This window comes from Octopus sinensis, linkage group LG25, assembly GCF_006345805.1.
Source record: "Octopus sinensis linkage group LG25, ASM634580v1, whole genome shotgun sequence".
Classification (NCBI taxonomy): domain Eukaryota; kingdom Metazoa; phylum Mollusca; class Cephalopoda; order Octopoda; family Octopodidae; genus Octopus; species Octopus sinensis.
This window is the reverse complement of record NC_043021.1, coordinates 18,811,271-18,817,536: the sequence shown is the minus strand read 5'-3', so window position 1 is coordinate 18,817,536 and position 6,266 is coordinate 18,811,271. Positions and strand designations below refer to the sequence as shown.

At 34.2% G+C, this 6,266-nt stretch overlaps 1 protein-coding gene across 4 annotated transcripts in view; it reads right to left on the bottom strand.

Moving 5' to 3' along the window:
- Positions 1 to 1,455, bottom strand: part of LOC115224309 (calcium-independent protein kinase C) — a 236,711-nt gene extending 235,256 nt beyond the window's left edge. For 2 of the 4 annotated variants that reach the window (XM_036513225.1, XM_036513226.1), the window contains exon 1: positions 1 to 1,455. This exon is cut by the window's left edge and continues 976 nt beyond it. The gene's annotated coding sequence lies outside the window, so the exon portion shown is untranslated. The other 2 variants (XM_029795154.2, XM_029795155.2) reach the window with 2 other exon arrangements.
- Positions 1,456 to 6,266: the final 4,811 nt, after the last annotated feature.

The following is a 6,266-nucleotide window of genomic DNA, read 5'->3' as shown; positions in this document are numbered from 1 at the left end:
TTGTTTTTAATAAAACCACAGCTCAGCGATAACCTCCAACGTAACACACACACACGTATATATATATATATAAAATCTTTATATATATATATAATCTTTATATATATATGTATATATATCTTTGTGTATGCGCGTGTGTGTGTAGCAGTAAGTCTGTAGACACTGATTACTTCCTTATTTCTCTCTTCACAGCCAACGGGACGAAAAAATATTTTTTTCACGAATGATCTTAATAGTTAACAAGAGGTTAGTTAGCTTTTTAGACCAATGTTTTAATTAGCTTCAATTTTTGGGCGGGGGGTAAATCAGAGAGAAATATCTTGTAAAATAAAACCATTTACATCACATCCAACAACAAATTGAAGTAATAATAATAATAACAATAGCAATAATAAGTAATAATAGCAATAATTAAGTAATAATGGTATTAAATATATCTGTAGGTTTCACAAATTTAAGGAAAGGTTAGCTTTTGAAATATTTTGGTAGACTGTTTTTAGGTGGTTCTCCGTTTGTTTTTTCTTTTAGTTTTTTTCTCTTTCGTTCAATATTTCTTTTCTTTTTAAATAATTTGAATTCAGTTCTCATAAATTTAGATTTTCCTCCAAGCTTCGTTTTGAAATAATGATGCATCCGACAGATAAACAATTATTATAAAATATAAAGACGAATATCCCGAGGTTACAAACAATTCCGTTTCGCGAGGGAGATTTTCAAGAAATTTCTCCAGAATATATAATAATGTCGATAATACAGAAAATAGATGCTTGCTTCTTTGATTAGATTTAGAGCCAGCTCAGATGGAAGCTGTTTGGATCCATGACACAAACAGGGACATATACGATTGTCGACGAAAGGGGATAACAATCGTTCTCCGATTTGAGATATCAGCATAATGACCTTTCTGTCATATTTTTTTTATATCTCTAAAGGTCCCCCCTCTAGCCCCGATTTTTTTCCCAGTCGACAGGGCCACCTTTACACACCCGAATGGAGACCTTTCTCCTAGAAATTACGTATACAATATCAATGTGTGTATGCATTGACAGTTCGACTCCACCAAATCGACGGAATGGTAGAACATAAGAAAGCTTCTGTCTCTCTTTCCCCTCTCTGTTTCTTTCTCTCTCCCCCCAAATATTGGAACTAGCTGGAAGTATGGAAGATTACGTTGGTGAACATTAATATGTGTGAGTGCACATGTGCTTCGTTTAACCCTTAATTCCTTCTTCCATACGCTAAGAGAATTGATTTCTTACAATAAAAGAAAGTCTTTAATTATTTTCGCCCTGTTTCTGCTAAAAGGCGAAATTAAGAGGAAGATGATGGAATATATACTACTACACAGAGACTACAGACTTTTATTCAAGGTCTATCTCAAATACTGACTGAAAGGCCTAGATTGGCAATCTAATTTTCTCTAAAATTTCTGCTACAACCAGTAATTATATATTTATAAATATATCTTTGTACATATATCTATCTATATATCTATATATATATATTTATATATATTTCTATTTGTCTAGATTCTAGCACAGAATTATATAAATTTACCCGCCCAATTACTATCAGGAATAAGAATGGACAGAAAAATCTAAGAGGTAGAATTATGCCATCTCGAACTTTCCATAATGACCGATTCTTTAGCGAAGATTTCTGCTGTGAATTTTAACTAGCAGGACATTTCAATTAATTTTTTTTAATACATATATATTATAAAATCTATACCGAATTAAATTAAACTTGATTTCTCAACAACGAAAAAATAATTACATTTATTATAACTGTAATTATATAATTAAATATTATTCTAAAATATTACATATTATCATTTCTTTATTTTTTCACTTTTAACCAATTTTTTAATTCTTATTTTTTGGATCCAATGCAAATAGAAAAAATATTGAATATTTGTAGATTTAAAATTTGTCATAGAAAATAGAATCAGTGGCGCTGAATTAGCTGGGGTGGACGCAGGGTGAGGCTTTGGAAGGAAGACGGGGCACCCGTACCTAGAACCATTTCATATATGTCCAAATATACACAAGATTCCTGCAAGAATGTAGGTTTTGGAGAAAAAAAAATCTCGCTGTAAACCTTGACACAGAACCGACGAAGAAAAAAAAATGAGTCTAGAAAGATTCTGCGAAGGCAGTGGACGTAATGATGGAAGCAAAAATAAACGAAAGATATTATGGTAAAAGATGTCTTTGAGAAAGAAGCAAAGGAAATAACATCATATATTTCAAAAATATAATGACGAAAGGCTTTCCTCAATTCGTTTAAGAGAAATTATGATATCCTTCATCATATATATATAGTATTATATTATATAATATTATATATCATATATATAGTATTATATTATATATATATATATTATATATATATTATATATATATATTATTATATATTATATATATATATATATATTATATATTATATATATATATTATATATCATATATATATATATATATTATATATTATATATATATATATATATTATATCATATATATATTATACTATATATATATAATATTATATATATATTATTATATATATAATATATATATATATTATATGTATATATTATATATATGAGTGTATCGTGTATAAGATAGCTGTTGGTTGCAAGAATTTATAGATGGGAAAGGTGGCCGCTGGAACAAAAATGCTGTTGTGTTAAAGAATTCCTCTGTCCTTTCTTTTGTTTGTTTGTTTTTTTTTATGTATATCCTGGCAATTTCAATAGAAACCGTTCCGTTTTTGGTTTGGTTTTTTAATGTTTGTTATTAATAATGCTGGAGTGTTAGCTTTTTTTTTTCTCTTCTTCGAAGCTTCGTAAGCTGTTTTTACTGTCACGTTTTATTTTTAACTGTATTATTATTACAACTACTATTACTACTACTACTATTATTATTATTATTACTATTTATTATTATTGTTGTTGTTGTTGTTGTTGCTGTTATCACGAAAAATGTTCGTGGCTGCTAAATATTTGCGAGTGTTATTTCGGACTGCGAAGATGTGTCAAAGACACTGGTAGAGCACCGAACTAGCATCGGTATGTTAGACATGAAAACGGTTGATTTATATATATATATACACACACACACACATATATATATATAATATATATATAATATATATATATTATATATATATATATATATATACACACACGCACTCTGGTCTAAACTAGATTTCCTCTCATCCCTTCGTCAACGCATCTATGTGTCCAACTATAATTGCACGAAGGAGCGTCAATATTTTAGAATTTTAAACATAACTGTATGTATGTATGTAATATATATATATATACATGCATACACACACATATATACGTGTGTATGTATATATATATATATATACATATAGGTAGGCAGGTAGGTCGGTGCGTGTATATGTGCGTGTATACAGATGGCGAGAGAGGCAGAGAGGAGCAGTAAGGGAGTTAGAAGCGGAGTATAAAAGACTCCGCTTCCAGTGTAACCATCTACGACGAATCAACAAGTAAAGATTCCTTGTTTTGTTCGGAACATCATTGTCGTTGTGACACCAGCATTGGCTGTTGTTAGGTTATTAGTGCTTGCTGCTCTTTCTGGCATTTAATGAACGCATGTGTATACAAAACGGCTCGGAATTTTAATGTGCGTGTGTTTGTGTAGATGCACACATACGCACGCACACACACACAAGCACTTACAAACATGTGACGACCGTTATTTCATTCAGACGAAACAGTTTTTTTTTTCTTTGTCCTTCAAATGTTTAAGGGGTTTTATATATTCGGAATAATATGAAAACCATTGTCGTCGTCATCAGCATTATTTAACGTCCACTTTTCCTTGCTCGCATGGGTCGGACGGAGTTCTTTCGAGGCAGATTTTCTATGGCTGGATGGTGCCATTCCTGTTGCCAATCCTCGTCAGTTTCCGAGCTCCCAAGTAAAGTAATAGGATCTTTTCGGTTTGAACGGCAGTTTTTAACATAATTTCTAGGTAACTAAAAAATTTTAAACTTCGTATACTGGTAGAATATGTTTATAAAACATCTTTTTCTCTTGGCTTTATTGAGAAAATTCTATAGTTTGTAAGATATTTGTTGTTTTTTTTCTTCAATTTCTGCGATTTCAACCAATCAATGACATCCATTGAGGTAAAAAATATATTCTGTGCTGTATGAAAATATCCCTCGTTTAAGAAACAGATTGGGTATATTTACATTTCTGAAGAAAAAAAACATACCCTTCCCCCCACCCCTAACTAACCCTAACTCTAAAACAGATTAAAATACAATAGATCGATACTAGGGTCATAATTATGGGTGACAATTTCAAATGACACCGCTAGAAAAATCTGCTGTTCAAACCAAAAAGATCCAAGGAATATTTTTTCCCATGGCCAGATATGTTCCTTCAGAATATCGAGAAATCAACGACACTTCTTGTAATGACAGTGACACCCATTTTTTATATCTATCACTCGATGTCATGGCACACACACACACACACAAAGACACACACATCATCGTCATCATTATCATAATTTAGCGTCTATTTTCCATGCTGGCATGGGTTGGACACTCGATAGGAGCTGACAAGGCCAAGGTCTGCACCAGGCTCTATTGTCTGTTTTGGTATGGTGTCAACAGCTGGATGCCCTTCCTAATGCCAACCATTCCACAAAGTGTACTGGATGCTTTTTATGTGGCATCAGCACCACTGTCAACTCTGCTATGGCAGATGGACCATCTTGAGTACAGCAATGTGCCAGATATCTTGGTCTTTAGTCATCTCCATATATATATATATATATATATATATATATAATATATATATATATAATGGTGCCCCAGCATGGCCGTGGCCTTCGGGCTAAAACATTTTTAAGGATTTATCATCATCATCGTTTAACGTCCGTTTTCCATGCTAGCATGGGTTGGACGGTTCAACTGGGGTCTGGGAAGCCAGAAGGCTGTGCCAGGCCCAGTCTGATCTGGCAGTGTTTCTACGGCTGGATGCCCTTCCTAATATACAGGGTGCAATAGGTAAATTGTCGCCGTGTTATGTTTTTTTAATTTCACGCATTCATATTATTTTTGATTTTAGGAGTGGCTGTGTGGTAAGTATCTTGCTTACGAACTGCATGGTTCTAGGTTCAGTCCCACTGCATGGCACCTTGGGCAAGTGTCTTCTATACCTCAGGCCAACCAAAGCCTTGTGAGTGGATTTGGTAGATGGAAAAAAGAAGAAGCCCATTATATATATATTATATATATATATATATATATATATAATGGTGCCCCAGCATGGCCGTGGCCTTCGGGCTAAAACATTTTTAAGGATTTATCATCATCATCGTTTAACGTCCGTTTTCCATGCTAGCATGGGTTGGACGGTTCAACTGGGGTCTGGGAAGCCAGAAGGCTGTGCCAGGCCCAGTCTGATCTGGCAGTGTTTCTACGGCTGGATGCCCTTCCTAATATACAGGGTGCAATAGGTAAATTGTCGCCGTGTTATGTTTTTTAATTTCACGCATTCATATTATTTTTGATTTTAGGAGTGGCTGTGTGGTAAGTATCTTGCTTACGAACTGCATGGTTCTAGGTTCAGTCCCACTGCATGGCACCTTGGGCAAGTGTCTTCTATAACCTCAGGCCAACCAAAGCCTTGTGAGTGGATTTGGTAGATGGAAAAAAGAAGAAGCCCATTATATATATATATATATATGTGTGTGTGTGCGTGTGTGTATGTTTGTGTGTCTGTGTTTGTCCCCCAACATCGCTTGACAACCGATGCTGGTGTGTTTACGTCCCAGTAACTTAGTGGTTCGGCAAATGAGACCAATAGAATAAGTACTAGGCTTACAAAGAATAAGCCCTGGAGTCGATGTGCTCAACTAAAAGGCGGTGCTCCAGCATGGCTACAGTCAAATGACTGAAACAAGTAAAAGAGTAAAGAGTACACAGTATAGTAGGGTCAGTTGGACACTGTCTGTAAGAAAAACACCACCATAACGCAATTCACTCTGCCAGAAATTTGGAAACAACATGCTCTACTGCTTGGCATTCGTGCCAGAACCTTCTATATGAACATTTCAAAACTATTGGGTGTCAATCGGAGGACTTGCTGTGTCCCCAAAATGTACAGAGTGTGATAAAAATCAGACATTCAATGAACATCAGGGTCTTTGGAGTGATCACTAGTGATGGTGACATTATGCCTCCATTCATCTTCCCACATGGTCCCAGACTCAACA